The sequence below is a fragment of the Arvicola amphibius genome, chromosome 9, assembly GCF_903992535.2.
Source record: "Arvicola amphibius chromosome 9, mArvAmp1.2, whole genome shotgun sequence".
Taxonomy (NCBI): Eukaryota; Metazoa; Chordata; class Mammalia; order Rodentia; family Cricetidae; genus Arvicola; species Arvicola amphibius.
This window is the reverse complement of record NC_052055.2, coordinates 27,369,101-27,388,015: the sequence shown is the minus strand read 5'-3', so window position 1 is coordinate 27,388,015 and position 18,915 is coordinate 27,369,101. Positions and strand designations below refer to the sequence as shown.

Genomic DNA, 18,915 nt, shown 5'->3' with positions numbered 1-18,915 from the left:
CTGGGAGAAAGGAGGCAGAGTCTGAGAGAAGCCATGGAGCTGCCGCCAGAGACAGACGCACTGAAACTTTGCTGGTAGACCACAACCTTGTGGTGATGCATAGATTAATGGAGATGGGTTAAATTATGATCTAAGAGTTAGCAAATAAGAAGCTAGAGATAATAGTCCAAGCAGTGATTTAAATAATATAGTTTCTGTGTGGTCATTTCAGGGCTGAGCAGCCAGGAACCAACAAGCAGCCTCCTACAATTCGGCACTGAATTCAGATAATGCTCAAACTCAATGAAGAAAAAACTACCAGAAAAGATTTTGATAAAACAGGCTGTTACTAGGTATTCTATAGGGACCACTTTGATGGCTTCCTCCTCACCACAGTACCCTGCTTGCATTGGGTAGGGGGCAGGACCCTTAATGTTTATCATTGGAGCTCTTATCTTTTTTTCACTTGATAATCCAATGTTTATACCTTGGTTGGTAAATTCATCTTTCCCAGTTACAATCAAATTGCAAATTAAATGAAGTTCAGAGACCATAGATCTGTGCTCAGGAGGGATTCTTCAAATAATGGCACTCTGTAAAAGAAAAAGTAGTTAGACAACCAAAAGGACAGAAACATTTGAGCCACATGGACACTCGTAAAGTCTCATTATTCATGGTTCTGAAGTATTTCTCTCCTTTGAAGTCAGAAATGTCAGGTGTCTAGGAGAGAATGGGAGGAGAATGCTTGACATTTTTCCATGCCTTTAAATCACTACACTTTTGTTTTGGTACTGTGACTAATATTCGTCCCTCCACACTGATGTCACAGCTGAAAGAGCATGGCCTTTACACGTGAATAAAGTATGCTTGCTTCTGGACACAGGTTTTCCTGCTATGAGCCTATGGACTTCCTCCACACTGTATAAGAAGTGATCAGTTATGGCTTTTACACACACACACACACACACACACACACACACACACACACACACACACACACATCGTTAGGGTTTTTTATTTGTCCCCCCTCCCTCTGTATCCTCTCCTCCCCTCCTCACTGGTTGACTTCTTTTCTCCCAATAATCCCCACTTCTGCTTTAATGTTAAATGAATCACATGACTCTGGATTCCCCTGTCTCTAAGTGACTGCCATCAAATCCTACAGGATGATAAAAGGGATTCCCTGGGCTCTCCCTCTGCCCTGAGGGTTCACTGTATCAGTGAAACTCACAACTGTGATGCCTGACAGCTGTGGACTTTGTCATGAGGATATGTCTGCCAATCTCTTCATCTGCCTTGCCTTCTGGAGAGGGCTTCTGCTTCCTCCTCCCACAGAGTTTGTTTGACTGAGGTTGTGTCCAACTTGGCTTCTTTTTGTTTCATCTTTCCCATGGATTTTTCAATTATCTATCATTGTCCTTGTCCTGGAGTCCTTCTTGTCTTGGATATAGACCCTATGCTTACACTGAATCTCCTTGAGACCTAACGGAGGCAGTGCCTACTCCTCTACTCCTCTATCCAATCCTGAAATCAGGAACTTAGGCTTAATAGACTGAGACAGATAATATAATACAACCCCCACATTGAAAGAAAGATGGTGTCACGGAATGGCAAGAGTTAAGTCGACAATGACCTCTGCCTTGTAACAGAATGGAGGAAAACTCTAGAAGACAGATGTAGAGACTTCTACGCAGGCCTTTTTACCAAGGAAACATTTGCACTGGGCCCTGAGTAGTGATGAAACTGGTCTCAGGGACACTATGCAGATGAAGTGAGGATTATTGCAATGCTCTGGGACCAGCCAGAAGATTAGGTTGATGTAGAGAGATCAGGTGTCAAGAAGCATCCCGTTTCCAATAAGGGATATAGACCAGCACAGGACATTATGATTCTTAGCTGCTGTTCAACTGTTTGGATTTCTACCTAAAATAATTGAGTGCCATAAGAGTTCCTGAATAATGGAGTCATGATCTTATTTTAAATATCATTGTACTACATGACTATGATTACAAGGGCATGAGGGTCTACTAGGATTCTGATAGAAAGATGGTATTTGAACTGGGGATGTATTCTATTGTTTGAGTACTTCTTGCAGGAGACTCTAGATTCAATCCCTAGTATATATTATACCACATATTATATAATTTTATATAATATATGTAATATACCACACATATATACCAAATGATGAGAAAGAAAGAGGTAATGACTTAATTACAGGGATGACTAAAAGTAGAGGAATTTGAGCATTAGTTTGGAATAGAATCAGAAATTTGTTGATGAATTGGATTTTGGATCTGAAAAATTAAGTGGACAGTGGGACAAGACATTTACAGTTTTGTCTTAAGTAACAGGATAAACCACATTTTTAAAAGAATGCTCTAAAACAATGTATGCAGCTTGTCTGTAATGCCAGGACGTGAGGCTGTTTATCTCTGGGGTCATGTCTAAGACCAAAGTCAAGGTGACTTAAGCATAATAATAGTGCCTCATACACTAGGTATGGAGGGTCAGGCTGGTCATGTACATAATTCATCCAGGTCCTCCCCTATTGCTGGTTGTTCCATTTGACACTGGTATCTTTCCTCCTCAAAGGAACAAAGACTGTAGGCCACCCCAAGTCCAAGTCCTAAAACTGTATCTCAAAGAAAAAAGAACTCTCTCTCTCCTCTCTCTCTCTCTCTCTCTCTCTCTCTCTCTCTCTCTCTCTCTCTCACACACACACACACACACACACACACACCTACAGGTAACAAGTGCTACACACTGTAGAATGAGAATGCTTCTAGAGTCATACATCCATCTATATTCTGCAACCAAGAGGGAAGGACACAGTGACTCACTCACCTGGAGCCAGTGGCTCACTCTTATGTCTACAGTATGGAGCACCATAGTTTCTCTCTTCCCTGCTCACATATGTTTATCAAGAGATAGATCAGTGTTCCCTCTCTTAAATCTGGGATGTTTCTGTGACTTTTTAATGCCAAGAGGATGCCATGTGAGTGACTTATAGTCTAAGCCTTCAGAACTCTTTCATCCTCCATTTCTGTGTTCTAAGCAGTAAACCACCATGGAAAAGAACTTGGACTTGACAGCCAATTATGAGACCATACAAGAAAAAAGCAGGAAGTCCCAGAAGTTTATTTTCTTGCCTTGGGTTCAGGATGTTGGAGTGAAGCCATGTTGGATGTTCTGGGGCCAGCCTAAATCCTACAATGGCACCCTCAAAAACAGAGAAACCTTCTAACTTCCAGTAGCTAAGTGCTAGGTGCTACAAATAGATTTACTTGAGTCTTGTGCCCATCTGTTGTCCAATACCTGCTACCAAAAAAAAGGAGACATGGTAATTATCCAAGAACTGATTGCAGAATGAAATCTAAAAATGAAAATACAGAGCACCTTAATTTAAAGCAACCAAGCTTACAAGTGTTATAAAATGCATAAATGTGTACCTTCTTTGTCCGTGGTCTCCCTCCTTCTCAATTTGCAAGGATTTTAAAATTTGGTATTTCATGTTTCTTCACCAAATATTAAAATTCTAAATTATTGGCTAGGATTTTTATCCTGTCTAAACTACTTTACTCATTGTTGTGACCAAATAGCTGAAAAGACACAACTTTAGCAGGGAAGGATTTGTCTTGGTTCATGGTTTGAGTGGCTTCTGTCCACCCAGGCAGGGATGGGTGGCAAAGGAGAGCTGCTCATATCATGACAGTAATAGTGGGACCCAGAGAGACAAAGACAGAGTTAAAAACTGTATGAGGTGGTGAGTTTCTGCCTTTTCCACCTCCCATCTTCCTTTGACTTTATTCCATCTGGGCCCACACACTGCCCAGATAGTGCTGCCCACACACTAGGTGGGTTTTATCCCCTCAATTATTGCCCACATGTCAGTTGTCTCTGGGAAGGGTCCCAGAGATACACTCAGAGGAATGCTCTTAGGCAACTTTCAACCCAATCAAATTGACAAGGTTATCTATCATGCCATATAACAGCCTATGGAGCTAGAGAACCTGGACCTGCAAATAAATAAATAAAATATAAATTAATGGTTATTACACTAAGCACTTGAGGAATGGTACTGGTTATTTGTGCTTGCCTCATGATAGATAAGAACCCTCTATATTTACCCTTCGACCTCTTATCTCACATACAGGGTGGGTTTTATCCCCTCAATTATTGCCCACAACGTGAATTATCTCTGGGAAGGGTCTCAAAGATACACTCAGAGGAATGCTTTTAGGCAACTATTAACCCAATCAAATTGACAAGGTTATCTATCACGCCAGACAACAGCCTATGGAACTAGAGAACCTAGACCTGCAGATTAATAAATAAAATATTAATAATTGTTACACTAAGCACTTGAGGTGGGATACTGGTTATTCATGCCTGCCTCATGACAGATAAGAACTCTCTATATTTACCCTTTGCCCTCTTATGGAAAGCACTGCCATATGCTATTATTTGGCTCTGGCTCTGTTTACTGGGTGTGTGGGTAGAAGAGCCTTGTCATAGTTCTTGGGTCTCTGGGTCACTAGAAACTGTACCTAAGGAGTTACTTTTTTTATAGACCCAAGCGTCAGATATATTATCTGCAGTCCACACTTCAGGCCTCATTAGGCAAGAAGATTTTTAACCTAAAGCCTCAGCTTGATGCCAAGATAGGGTGAGATTTTTGGGGTCTGGGCAGAGGAAACTAGGGGCACTTTGCCCATGCATACATAAGGGATACGAATATTCCTAGTCAGGGGGTAAGGTGTACGAGACTGCCTATGGAGAGGTTTACCAACATTTCCCTCTCTCCATTGTCTATGCACAATGCTCCTCTTGGGAAGAGAAGTCAATGTTTTCTCTTACTGAATTGTCCTCTCTTACCGCTCAGTGTGATACATTTGCTTATCATAATGTGGCAATAGTGACAAAATCCCACTCTGGTGATGGGGTTAAGGGACCTTATAGCATACTTTTTTATTGTCTACGAGGCATCCTGTACCTCTCAGCCCCAGAGACTCCTCACTAGAGTATATCCACATACCACAGAAGAAGAGAGAAACTGGATTCAGATAGACACCAATAATGAAATGGAATAATTGTTTCAAGTTATAAACTTTTGGAATTATCTGATATCCAGCTATTGATAAAAACAAAAGAAAACATTGTAACTAATGAAGGTAGAGTCTAATTGACAACTTCAGTGTAAACACATGGAACCAGGAAAGGAATGAATAAACCTAAAGAAATGAACTTGAAGTGTTCACCACTCCACTCTATCTCTTGGCTGCCCTGTGTGCTCCTGGGAAGTTCTTCCCATAAATATCAAATGTCCCTTCCTTTGCAAAGGGAACTAACAACCCTTTATATTAGCAGAATGGACCCATTTCCTACTCACAGAGTCAATGAGAAAATGCTGCAGTTACCTCCCTCGCTTCACACCTGCATTTCCTGGCTGGACTCTTCGATTCTCCTCAGGAGATTTTCCACGATCTATTAACTTACAGAATTCATAATGAACTCCCTGTGACGCACAATAGACAGTAGTGAGAAGACACAGGTAAAGGACAAAGATGAGGTGCTTCCTTCTTCATGTGGAGAGAAAAGGAACGACTTGCGTGCATGCCTTTCCTGGGGGCAGGACCCTTGTTCTCAGTTGTCTTCACAGGTCAGGGAGTTTCTTCCTCAGTCCACCTGGCCTGGTCCACCTGGCCTGGCCATTGTGCTGCGTGAAGGACTGCATGTTTTCCTTGTTAACCAATTTGAAGGATACCCCAACAGACCCCGCCATCACTTGGCAACCTGAGTTATCTGAGGACTTGTGCAACCAGGAAACAATGTCTGCCAGCACTAGTTCTTCTTGCGCACAAATCAGACACCTCAGGCATCCGTTAGTTGATTTGACTTCTAAAAACCATACTGGCTAGTGGTTTGGTCAGAGCCCACCAGGGTACACACACCCTTTGAGATTTGTTATTTATTACAGTGTCTCAGAGCTCTGCCCCTTCCTGGAATCCTCAACTCCATGATTCCCATGAGAGGCAAGGGGGTGCCAGTTCAGAAGGGACCGAGCTCATGAGGCCTGCCAGCTGGCTCTAAGGCAGTGTGCACACAGGGAGTTTCTCGGGAAGAAGATGAGTGCTCCAGTGGGAATCCAGAGAAAAGCCAGCTGTGACTCTACATAGAGCCAGCGGCTTTGCTGACAGTGACGGTCTCTGTGTTTCTGCCTTCGTTGTGCCGGTTGATTCGTTCTCCATTCAGCTATTTGCAATAGTAATAGAGCAGAGGCCTCTGTGAAACTCGTGCTTATAATTTTGTTTTTTTGTTTTTGTTTTTGTTTTTTTTTTTCTGAATCAAGTTCTCACTATGTGGTCCCAACCCAGGCTGGGCTCAAACCCATAGAGATCCACCTGCCTCTGCCTCCCAAGTGCTGGGATTAAAGATGTGTGCCACCAAGCCTGACTTTAGCTTCTTTCTTCAGGCAGGCTTATACTAAGCTAAGTGAACTAGATCCTGCAGACAGCCTCTGCCTAACTGTCTTCTCCCTTCTAATCCTGTAACAGATACTTAGAAGCTGCTTTTGCTAAAAACTCATTGATTCCTCACTTGGGCTCATAAATTAACTAAACACTATGAGTGCCCGGAGCTTCTGACTTGTGATTCCGGCTTAACTTCACATAGGCCTGATTATCACTGAGGAGGGTCTGTCTGCCCTGTTTACCTTATCCTCCAAGGCTGAAGGAACAAACACAAGTCATTATCTTAAATCCCAGTCACCCCGGAGTGACTGGGAACAGCGAATCCTTCAGGATAGGCCGTCCACAAAATGAGAACAATTATCTGTGATGAGAAGTCTGTGCCCTGGAGCAGATCATCTTGTAGGAACCAGGTTATTCCCCTTGGGCAATGGCATCCGTTTATAAATTAACAATTTATCCATTCACCTAGAGGGCCCAGAGCTGAGACACTGATAGGAATGACTGCATCTTTGCTGGCCCTGCTTCATTACATACATCCCTTGATCTCTGTTCCAATTCATGCCCTATTTAAATCTACGAGTCATCTCACGCTTCATGATGAGCTCAGGCCATTAGATCCCTTTCCTGGCCTCTACTGGCCTCTCTTCCTAGCACAGTGATTTACACTTCCTTTCTCTGCTTTCTATCCTTTAATTAGCATATTGGTGTGCATGTTCAAATCCAGCTTGTTGAGGTTGCCAGGGCTGGGTGGATTGCTCTAAAACTCCTGTTCCATCTGACTGTATTCAGAGACGAGTGGACTCTCTCCAGATTTCTGCTCCAAAGGCAACTGCTGCCTGTGGTCATTTCCAGAGCCAGGGATTTTCCTGGTGGAATCCATCTTCTCTTCTCAGAACCTGGGACAAATTCCAAAGTCAACAGTGATGTCAGTTCCCTGGGGTAGCCACAGTGAGCTCAGCACAGCCAGCCTCGCCCTTCATCAGTGGGGCTTCCAACTTGAAAGGCCCCGATGAAAGCTGTGGCTAGGAACTACTTTGTTCTTAGAAATATTTTCCCCTGTGTATTTTTTAATAGTGTATGTTTGCTGGAAATGTGAAATATAAACATTCATGAAGGGTATTAGGTCAGCAGAACCTGAGAGTATCTTTTTGGACATGTCAATAGGTTTCTGATGAGAGCAACTTGAAAACTAACCACGTTTCTAACCAGAAAGGGAGGAGACAAGAGCCTAGGCATGGGGTGAGGGGTCTATGACCATTTCCTGGGTTTCCCCAGCTTCTTTCAATTGTTTTTTTTTTTGTGATCAGGGCTGTCTCTCTATGCACTGAGGACATGCTGTGCTTTATTGTTCATCTCCAGTGGCAGAGAGGAGCTACCTCCAACCCAAGCCTCACAGCCTTCTGTGGCGAAGGGCTCAGGAGATTCGAGTACAAAGCAGAAGGAGGGCATGGAGAAAACTTGGTGCATCAGGCTTATTTTGTGTGAGTTTCCTCAGTTTGGATGGACAGTGTATAGAATGGCAATTACCCTTGGAAGTTCTTAGCCATTAGAGATCATTATCAAAGCGGTGCCTTAGATAGATATTATAGCTATGGGGGGATATATTAATCCGTATGCTTCTTGTTTTCACTCTTTGGTTCAGTGTTTCCCCTCAATTAAAGGGAAGTATTTTCCAGATTGATTACCAGAGGGGTGGCTCTTTAGTCAGAAAAAGGTAAGGAGGAAGAGAAAAAAGGAACTGTACCAGTCAGAGAGGCAAGGAAAGCAGTGAATGAGGAACAGGGAAGGGGAGGAGGGAGTGGTGCTTACAGAAGATGCTTCAGGGTTAGGCATGAGAGAGACAGGCAGACTCTGAAGGGAAGGGGACTCAAAGCAAAAAGATTGTGAAAGGCTCATGTATGTGCATTGCAAAGGGAGGTCTGTGCAGGTTTCAACAGACACGAGAGAAGCCTGATAACATTGGTGGCTGCACCGATTCTCTTAAACTGACCTTACACAGTAACCTGACCACACTGGGACGCCAGTTAGACTCGATTCACAACACAATTTATGGATACTCTCTCTTTTCTGTAGAAAAATGAGATCTTAAAAAGTAAGATTTAATTACCAATTAATTATGGTTAAGGAGAGGTCTTTTATGTAGGAGCAGTCAATATTCATTCAATTTGAGTGGTAGAGAAAAAAAAACACGATCATGACATAATTTATTGGAAGATTTACTTATTTATTCTATTGAAAATAGATTCTTCTCTCCTACATCCCAAACACAGTTTCCCCTCCCTCTACTCTTCTGACCCCCTCCTGCCATCTCCCCAGTTCACATCCACTGCCCGTCCATCTCCCTCCAGAAAAGAACAGGTATCCAAGCAATGACAACCAAATACAACAAAACAAAATACAGTAAGACAAATCAAAAGCCCTCACAGAAGCTGGACAAGGCAACCCAACAGGAGGAAAAGAGTCCCAGAAGCAGGCAAAAGAGTTAAAGAAACACCCCCTTACACTGTTAGATGTTCTACAAAACACCAAGCTAATAGCCATAACATACATGCAGAGGACCTGGTACAGACCCATGCAGGCCCTATGCTTGTTGCATAGTCTCTGTGAGGCTATGTGTACCCTGTGAAGCTGATTCAGTGGGCTGTGTTCTCCTGTATTCTGGTGTTCTCCATCTCTTCTGACTCCTACAGACTTTCCTCCCCTTATTCTGTTGGGTTACTAGAGCTTCATGGGAAGGCACCAGATGAGACCTCCTGTTTAGACTATCTCTCTCTGCATGATGTCCAACTGTGAGTCTCCGTGTCTGCTCCCATCTACTGCCAGAGGAAACCTCTCTGATTGTTGTACTGTGGTTTCTGTCCTGCCTAGTTCCTGTAATTGTTAAGTCCCAAAGAGATCACACAGAGGCCTACATTAACTATAAACTGACTGGCCCATTAGCTCAGGCTTCTTATTAACTCTTATAACTTATATTAGTCCATTATTCTAGTATATGTTAGCCACATGGCTTGGTAGCTTTTGCAGCAAGGCAGTCACATCTTGCTTCTTCTGTGTCTGGGCTGGGACTCCATCCTCTTCTCAGAATTCTCCTGTTCTCATTGACCTGCCTCTACTTCCTGTCTGGTTGTCCCACCCTTACTTTCGGCCTGGCTACTGGCCAATCAGTGTTTATTTAAAACATAATTGACAGAATACAGACCACTGTCCCACACCATCTGATGATGACTGGACAAGGCACTGATCTATGAGAATAGCAGGCCATCATTAGGAATCATTTCAGTGATTTCTTCTTTACAATTGTGTTTGGTTCTACCCTAGATCTCTGGGTTATCCCATCTTGTTCCTGACCAACAAGGCAGTGTCAGGCATGGGCTCCATCTCAAGGAGTGAGCCTCAAGCTAAATCTGAAATTGCTAGGCCAATTCCCCAAGTTATGCACCTCCATTGCCCCAGAACATCTGGAAAGCAGAACAGATTGCAGGTCAAAGGAGTTGTGGCTAGATTGATGTCCAGGTTTCTCTTTCCATAGCTTATAGAGTACCTTCTCGCACAGAAGAGACTAGAATATAGGGATGAAGGCTCCATGCAGGCACCTACTCAGTCTCTCTCTATGTTCAAAGAGCTGTGTGGATGCTGTTCTTGGCAATGGGGACCCCCACTGCAAGACATAAATATTTTTTGTTTTTGTTTTTGTTTTTGTTTTGAGACAGGGTTTCTCTGTATAACAGTTCTAGCTGTCCTGGAACTTGCTTTGTAAACCCATCTGGCCTCAAACTCACAGAGACCCACTTGCCTCTGCCTCCTAGAAAAGTTCTAGCCAATGGGAAAGCAAGTATTGGGATTAAAAGCATTGCCACAGTCCAGCAACGTAAGTTTTTAAGGTTTTCATTATAATCAAATTCTTCCCAAGCACAGTTGAAGATGGAGGATATTACTGGGAGGAACTTTATCCAATCAGACATTTTGTTTGTGATTGAGCCAGGGTTCGAATCTAGATCTGTGACCGTGGTTCTAATGCTATTTCAAGTACATGAAGGCAAGTGTCCTGAACTGGGACAGGAAGAGTGCTGATTCCAGGTCAGGAATTGCCATTCCTTCTGTGTACAGTTTCCTTTACATCTCCATGGACTATGATGGTGCACATTGCACATTCCACGCTGGGAGCTAAGCAAATGGCTGTTTGTTGAATCTATGAATGAGGAAGTGAACAAGACATAGAACCCAGAGAGCAAGTGGAGAAACAGACTCTGTGAAGTGGAAGAAAACATAGATAGAAAGAGGGAGCAATAGTAGGGAGAGCTGGGACTCAGGAGGAAACAAAGATGAGAAGGTCAGAAAAAGGGAAGAGGGGAGAAAGACACAGGCATGGAGACGTCTGAGGATGGCAAGGCAGGGGAAACAGGCAGAAGCTTCAGAAAGTGGTGTGAAGGGAAGGAGTCGAGGAAAAGTTCTAGCCAATGGGAAAGCAAGTGGCAAGAACAGTGGTTCCTTTCTGCAGCCAGGGCAATCAGCTTAGTCTGGCTTCAACTCTTCCTTCCGGGTTCCTGTTTGAGTTCCTGTCTAACTTCTTTCAGTGTTGGACTACAGTGTGGAAATGTAAATGCCCTTCCCTCCCCAACTTGCTTTGGCCATGGTGTCTCATCACAGCAATAATAAACCTAACGAGGACCCAAGTCTTCTGTGTATATATTAGGGCTCTGATTTTGAATTTTTATGGGATTCCTGTGTGTGTGAAGATCTGTGTCTCTGCATCTATATGGCATTTCTTGTGCCTGGGGTTTTTTTTTTTTTGTTGTTTTGTTTTTGTTTTTGTTTTTTTTGTCTTTTTTTCGTCTTTGGTTGTTTTGTCCTATTCTTATTTGGGTGTTTCTGTTTTATCTTATTTTACTTTTATTCCCCAAGTGACTGCTTGTTTTCTAAGGAGAGACATTAAGGGCATCAATTCTGAAGGAATGGGAGGTGAGATGCAACTAAGAGAAATAGGGGGACAGAAAACCATAACCAGAAAATATCGTATGAAGAAAAATTATTTTAAAAAGAAGAAAAATAAAAGAAAGATGGGGTTCCTCGGACAAGAGGAAATGAAGTTGGAGGAAAGATGAGTTGCACTTGGAAGACTCTGTCGTAGACTTCTTTCCAGAAAGCATCCAAGGCCCACAATCCTTTATGTTTTTAGTGAGAATTCTTCAGGACCCCCTCTTCTCATGGGTTCTAACTCCTCTCACAGAAGTGGGATCCCTATAAATGAGTAAATGACCCCTTTTCTCTCTTGTATTTTTATCCTGTGGGATGATACAATAAGATCTCACAATGCCAGGCCCTTGATCTTAGACGTGTGGACTTCCAGACCTGTGATGAGACAAACTCCCAAGCTCTATAAATCACCCAGCCTGCTATTCTACTTCAGGGACACAGAGCAAGGGTCCACAGAAAATGGGTGGCCACAGCAACTCTACTGTCCTCTTGACCTGATTCTCTAGAGTTACTACTAAGAGTCTCTGGCTCCGAATCTAGTGTCCCCTCCTTCCATACGCTGCATGCTGTCAGGTGAGTTGCCCTCTGAGAACTTTCGACATAACGTAGGGCCGATTGGATGAATGCCAGTGTCAAACAGGAGATCATAGCCTGAAGTGCTGTGCAAAGTGTGAACTGATAGGCATGTGAGTGGCATTGTCGAGGTCAAGCTTATCAATGGGGTTGGGAGTGCAAACGCCTCATAGCATGGGAACATTTCAGTGGCGGTTGTCAAAGAGACTCTATGAAAACTTTGGGACTGGGAGTGGGAGGTGTCACACATGTGAGGGAGACCCCTGCGTTACTGGGAACATTCTAGTTCTTATAAATGGAGGGCGGTATAGGGCACATTGTCCATTGGAACGGAGAGTTCCCAAAGTAGAACTCATGAGTCTTATTAGCATGCGCTGCAGCTCTTCCTTCACCCCTCATTTCTACAGGGCTGCAACCTGAGTCTGGATGTCCCCAAGGGCCCACACATTAAAGGCTTAATATCTGGCTTGCCACTAAGGAGAAGTAGTTAAATGTTTCAGAACTGGGGCCTACTGGGCATCCTTCGTGTCCTTAAGAATTGTGGGATTTCAATCTTATTCTACCTTCAGCATTCTGGTACTTTGTTCCACCCCCACTTCAGTCATGATGAGAGACTTCTTCACAGACTCATAGAGATAGACAACTGATCCTGAACTGATGGTTCTGAAACCATGAACTCAAATGAACCTTTTCTCTTTGTAAGCTGATTTTATCGAGTATTTCCTTCAGTCACAGGAAGACAGCTAGCACCTGTACATTTTCCTCTTGACCCACATAAGTCTCAACACCAAACAAGGATCCATGTGGAGGGGTCTAGGTCCTTTACTATCTGTCAATGCAAGTTCCACCCAAAACAAGATCTTAGGGACTACTTGTCTCCTGAATTTTTAATCTGTCAGTGATTACACTTCTCACTAACAAGGTTCAAGTAGGTACTCACCCAAGGTTAGGAGGGGTCAGGCAGGGATAACAATAAAACACAGCAGAAGGACCCATTTCAGTGTGGCAGGCTACAAGTGAATATAAACACAAGAAAATATCATAGAGTAGCGGTGGTGACATGTCTCATCATTGGTGTTCAAGTCAACCTGTTTCTTCAGCACATTCTTGTCAAAACACACTAAACTGGGTATCTAGCCTGGCGCAGGCACTCATGTCTTCATTCAGAAGCAGGCCTTTAGCATGCCTTCTCTGACCCCACTGCTAAGAGTCCACTACACACAGTTTCATTCAGTCTTCCAAGTACTACTGAGAAAGAGAGAGCCATCCTCAGCCTCGTATTACATAACAGAAAACTGAGGGCCATGTGGGTAAACGAAGCATCCGAAGTCCGTGACTTAATATTTAAACCCAGACCATCAATTACTGATTCTCTGCTTGATTTGATTCCTGCTCTGTGCTGAAAGTCAAACGGCTGCCGCTCTGTAAGATCTATGGACTGAAACATGCCAAATTGTTGAGACTCTTACCCTATGGTCTCACGCTCCCACAGAAATCTGTGAAATCAAAATGTAATTGTCCGTATTGTTGACTTTCCCAGGATCTGTAAGTTCCTTATAAGCCAGGGACCAGGCCTTATCAGCTTCCTAACTTAGTATCTGTTCCCTGACTGTCATTTGAAAAACATAAGTTAATAATTAAATACAGAGATTAGATTTGATACAGCCAGTCAAAAGTACTAAACATATTAAGATCTAGGCTCTAGCCACAGAAAACTAGAAGAGGGTGATTCTGAATGATTAACATCTTTTGTAATTTCATTGTATAAACTTAATATAAATGAATTAATAATATGGTAATAGTAGAATTATTTTATCATGCTATTTTATGTCCAATTTGATGTATGCACACTTTGTCTTACACCTAGAATCCATCCCAAGGTACCTCTGTGTGCTAAAATCTACAGCATTGCCTTTGACATGGCTCATGGGGGTTCTGTCAAGTCTGAGACACATCTCCCATGTTGTGAGGGGTATGCCGAAGGAAAGAAATAATAATTATGCTTGGAAGCAAAGGAAGGCCGCATATCTTATTAATAGCTGAGATAAATTGTGTATACCATTGCAGTTCAGTTGATAACGATTCATCAAACTTTGTTACCAACATCTTACAAAGCTGACGTGAGTCATGGAGAGCTATTTTGCACAAGATTTGTCACCTTGATCAGAAGGGGAAATGAATTACTAAATATAAAATGCCATTCTGCCATGATTCATCGCTCTTTCAAGCTGGCAGATGTCATAAAGAGATGCAATCCTTTCTCTCTTTCTAAAAAATGCAGTAAAGGGCTAGCTCCTTCATCTCTTATCGGTTGAGGAGGAAACACAGGCTTGCCTGAGACTGAAGCACAGGGAATCACTGTATCATCTCTACTTTCTGACAATGTTCACACTGGGAAAGAGGCCATAATCTACATGCACGGTTTCCAAGAAAATGACAGCTCCGAAATGTCATTATCCTCACCTTAGGATGCTATGAATGGCTGTTTCCTTCTCACAACACACAGCAACAATCACATTAGCAAATCGGAGCCCATTGCAATCTCTCTCCATCACCAGTGAACTCCTACATTATCATAGCATATAGAGATTATCTTCTATTGACCTAAGTATTTTGATTGTCTTTCTGCAAGTCTCAAGGTAACCCTCAAGACCTCTTGGATGAGAGATGCTGAGTGAGGTATGAATGTGGAGCTCAAAAAGTCCTGAAAAATTAGTCAGAAAATAAAGAGATTATCAGTTCTTGGTGTGTGCAAACTGGCAAACAGTGAGCAGAGTCCATTGAGAAACTTACTGCTCCAAGGGAGTTACATCCCCAGGAGTTTTTGATGACAAAGACACTTGTAGCTAGATATTTATGACATGTGCATCATAATCCAGGATCATGTATTAAAGATTTAGCTTTTCTACTTACTAATAGCCTGGTCAGACATTAAACTACTGCAAGACTCTGGGGTGTGTACTTGTGTTCATGCATGTGTACATGCATGTACATGTGTTCGTGTGTGTGTGTGTGTTGTATATATTTCATTCATGGTATTTTTCCTGAAAGATTTTTTTTCACCTTGTTTATTCAACACAATAGAGCTCAGCATGTCCTTGTTAACATCATTGCTATGAATAAAATATGCAAATAATTTTGCATGGTGCTATTGCTGTTTCCTTAAAAAAATAATAAAAGAAAGTTTGTATAAATGACACCAAAACTTCAGTAAGGACCTTTCCCTCCGGTTCAAACTTCCTTCAGTGTACATGTTTTCTCAACTGCAAAGTTTCACCATGAGAAATTGGAGCACTAGATCCATAAAGACATGAGCTGGGGAGCAAACCCTTAATGGCTTTCTATTTACCAGTCTCTGTATGTTAACCCCTTAGTCTCTGGAACATAACTCTCCCAGGTGGATTTACAACTCTGGCATCCTTTCCCTTCTCTTGCCCTCATCTTCTCTACTTGCCCCCTGGGGGTCCTTTATCCATCACCATGATTCTGCCAAATCTCTTGCTAGGTGATAAAATAGTCTTTTGTTACTTGACCACTGGCATGCTGCTGAGACCCATACCTGTATCTCCTGACTAACCTCTATAGTGTCACTCACCCTTTATCTACTGGTGTGGGAAGTCCTTCCGTCAGTATATGTGTTGCTTTTATTGGTTAATGAATAAAGCTCCTTTTGGCCAATGGCTTAGCAGAGTAAAGCCAGGTGGGAAATTCAAACAGAGATGTAGAGAGAGAGTAGGCAGAGTCAGGGAGAAGCCATGTAGCTGCCACAGGAGGCAGATGCCCCCACAGGTAAACCATAACTTCGTGGTGATACACAGATTAATGGAGATGGGTTAGTTTAGGATATAAGAGCTAGCTAGAAATACACTTAAGCTATTGGCCAAACAGTATTGCAAATAATATAGTTTCTGTACAATTTTGGGTCTGAACGGCTGGGAACGAACAAACAGCCTCCGAAAATAGACACCTTCTGCCAGGCTAATCTAACTGAACTTCTCATGAACTTGTCTTTCTTCCCCTCACCTCTAACGTTGTTATCCAATGCAGGTGACCTGAAAGCCATCTGTATGCATTTCTTACCTTCACCTGCCATGTCCTCACCTGTCAGTCACATAAGCCCATCTGCCCCCCACCCCCAAGTGTTTCTTTAATTTATCATAGTTCATCATTTCTCTTACAAAAACTCAAAATGAGTATATTTACCTCCTAGCCGGCCTCTGCATATCATCCTGTCATCTACCATCCAGCCTCTCATCCATTTTCTCCTCTAAACCACACTGATCATGATTAATCAGGCAAGCATGAGAGTCACCATCCCTACTTTAAGCCTCATGGTAGCTCTCATGGACTGTGGCCACATTTCCCTCCTTTTGTGCTGCCAAAAGCCCAGAATGAAGCTGCCAGAGGCTGACACACTTGATGATAGATGGCTGTGGAGCATGCCACTGGCTAACAACTGCCCCTCTCACCAAACCTTGACTAAATTGGCATAGCAAGAGCCTGTTTAAATTTTTTAGCCTTGCTATTTCCAAACTTCCCCAGTCCAGTGCTTTAGTTCCAGTGTCTCAGAAACCTCTGTCCTGTGGATTAAATTGGTTTCTGGCAGGATGTTTTTAGTGGTCTCTGGGAGTCATGCTTGTCTTCTGTCTCTCAGCTCATATTATCTCAATTCCTGCTCAACACTGCATGCCAAGAGGAGGTTCACCAGGAACAGAAAGACTGCTTTCCTATCCACTGGCCTGGTCCTAAAACTATCAGCTCTCACTGTGAGAACCTGACTATTCCACAAGAGCCAGACAGAGCAGTGAGTGGGGAATGGTGGCACTGGAGGTAAACATGGAGGTCGAACTGGAATGGATATTGAGGGCAACTTACTAGAATATTCCAGGATATCATTTCCTCAATTGTGAAAATGGTAGTAATAAATCCTACCTCCCAGATTTGTTGTAAAAACTGAACTGTTGTTGTGGGGCTATACATATGTGTGTGTGTATATATGCATGTATGTATGTATGAATCAATTTGAGCATCTCTGATCTTATTAATATACCTGCATATACTCAGGTAATGTCACAACTCAGTACGTAGATCTCCAGAAGAAGGAGAAATGCCCTTAACCCCTTTAGGGGTTATGAATCCCTTGGGTACATGTAACATAAAAGTCATTAGGCAGATTAGTAAAAGGAAAGTACATGTTTCATTAATTTTTATATACATGTGTGCATGGGTAACATATTGATAGCCTCAGAGGCACCAAGATGTATTAGTGTCTCACTAAGGAAAGAGTTCAAGGACTTCTTGACCTAGCTTGACCAAGAGTGAGTCCATGTTTGAATTCTCCTCTCCTCTATGTTTTCTGTCTGTCTGTAGCTTATAGTTTCTAGCCCATCTGTACTCTGTTTGTTGTATGAGTCTGAATCTATGCCTACCTGAATGCTGCCTTGGGAACATTTCCCTAAAAGGGCTCTGCTCTCTTTTATCGACCAGCACAAAAAGCATCACATGGTGGAAGGAAAGAGGGATTGTTATGGTTTTTGTCTCTTTAAGAGACAAGCCACACCCACTCCCTCCCCCATCCACTGAGCCAGGTGATCTTCAGCTTCCAGCCTGAGCTCTCTCTGGAGAGGCAGCTTCGTTTCTGCCTCTCTCCCTACTTCTCTGCTTCCCCTTTCTCTCTCTCTCTCTCTCTCTCTCTCTCTCTCTCTCTCTCTGTGTGTGTGTGATGTGTGTGTCCTCTTCTTCTCCTCCCCCCCTCCTCTAAGTAATAAATATCCAATTCTGATCCGTACGATGTGTCTGCCCACGTGTCTCCCACCCACTTGCCCGCCCACTTGTCTGCCTCTGGAAACCTGCACCTTCCGGGGACTCACTGTCACCTGCCTAGCCACTAGCCACATGGCTGGTTCTGCGCTCCTCTCCTGGTCAGGGAACCTCACTGTTGCCAGGACAAGCCCACCTCGCTGCAAGCTGCTCCGGACCCACAGACAAAAATCATAAAAGGGATGTTTTACAGAAATCTTTAACAGGATTTGAGAGGGGATAAAACTTTACTGACTCCAGTGGACCCTAACTGACCCAGATAACAAACTTCACTGCAAACATCACTGCAAAGAGGCTATATTACATTGCTTTAAACATTTACGAATGTCTGTTTTATAAGGCCATTTTGACCTGTTTGTTGTTTACAGAAATTAATACAACATATACACAAGTATATTCACATCGCTTCCATGGTCAGGTGTTCCCTGGGTCAGAGGTATACAAGAGGTACACATCTTCAGAATAAAGCTGTGGATTAGGTTAGGTTGTAAAAGCTCACCACTTGGGAAATCCAAGACAGGTAAGACTGGCTGTTGCATTGTTCTCTTAAAGGCTGGCTTACACACACAGGCTAAGTAGACAATAGAATATCAGTCTTGGGTTTTAAGTGACTCAACGTATGTTGCTAACTCAACTGTGAGGTCCAGCAAAAGGTCCAGCCCCTTTAAAAATAAGAGATATTTTCATATTAATTGTTTTCCAGGCATGTATATCTCCAAAGGACAGTGAACTCTGAAGAAATAGCTAGATGATGTGATGCTTTCTCAACAAAGACTGATGGATAAAATGGCATGACAAAAAGGCCTGTGGAGTGAGATTGTAAATTTTAAAGAAACATGGGAGAAGCAGCTCAGAGGTTAAAAGCACTTACTGATCTTCCCGAGGACCAGAGTTAGCAGCCATGTCAGGAAGCTTATAATCACCTGCAGCTCACGCTCCAAAGGATCTATCTGGTCTCCTTGGGCACCTGAACAATGCGGTTTGAAAGAAAATGGCTCCCAAAGGGAGTGGTACTATTAGGAGGTGTAGATTTGTTAGAGTAGGTGTGGCGTCGTCGGAGGAAGTGTATCATTGTAGGGGTGGGCTTTGAGGTCTT

At 42.9% G+C, this 18,915-nt stretch overlaps 1 long non-coding RNA gene across 1 annotated transcript; it reads right to left on the bottom strand.

The window, feature by feature from the left end:
* Nucleotides 1–473: 473 nt before the first annotated feature.
* Nucleotides 474–13,599, bottom strand: LOC119823991. The gene is made up of 3 exons (XR_005287005.1): nucleotides 13,469–13,599; nucleotides 12,940–13,009; nucleotides 474–572 (listed from the first exon to the last, which is right to left on the bottom strand). It is a non-coding gene; the product is annotated as an uncharacterized LOC119823991 (long non-coding RNA).
* Nucleotides 13,600–18,915: the final 5,316 nt, after the last annotated feature.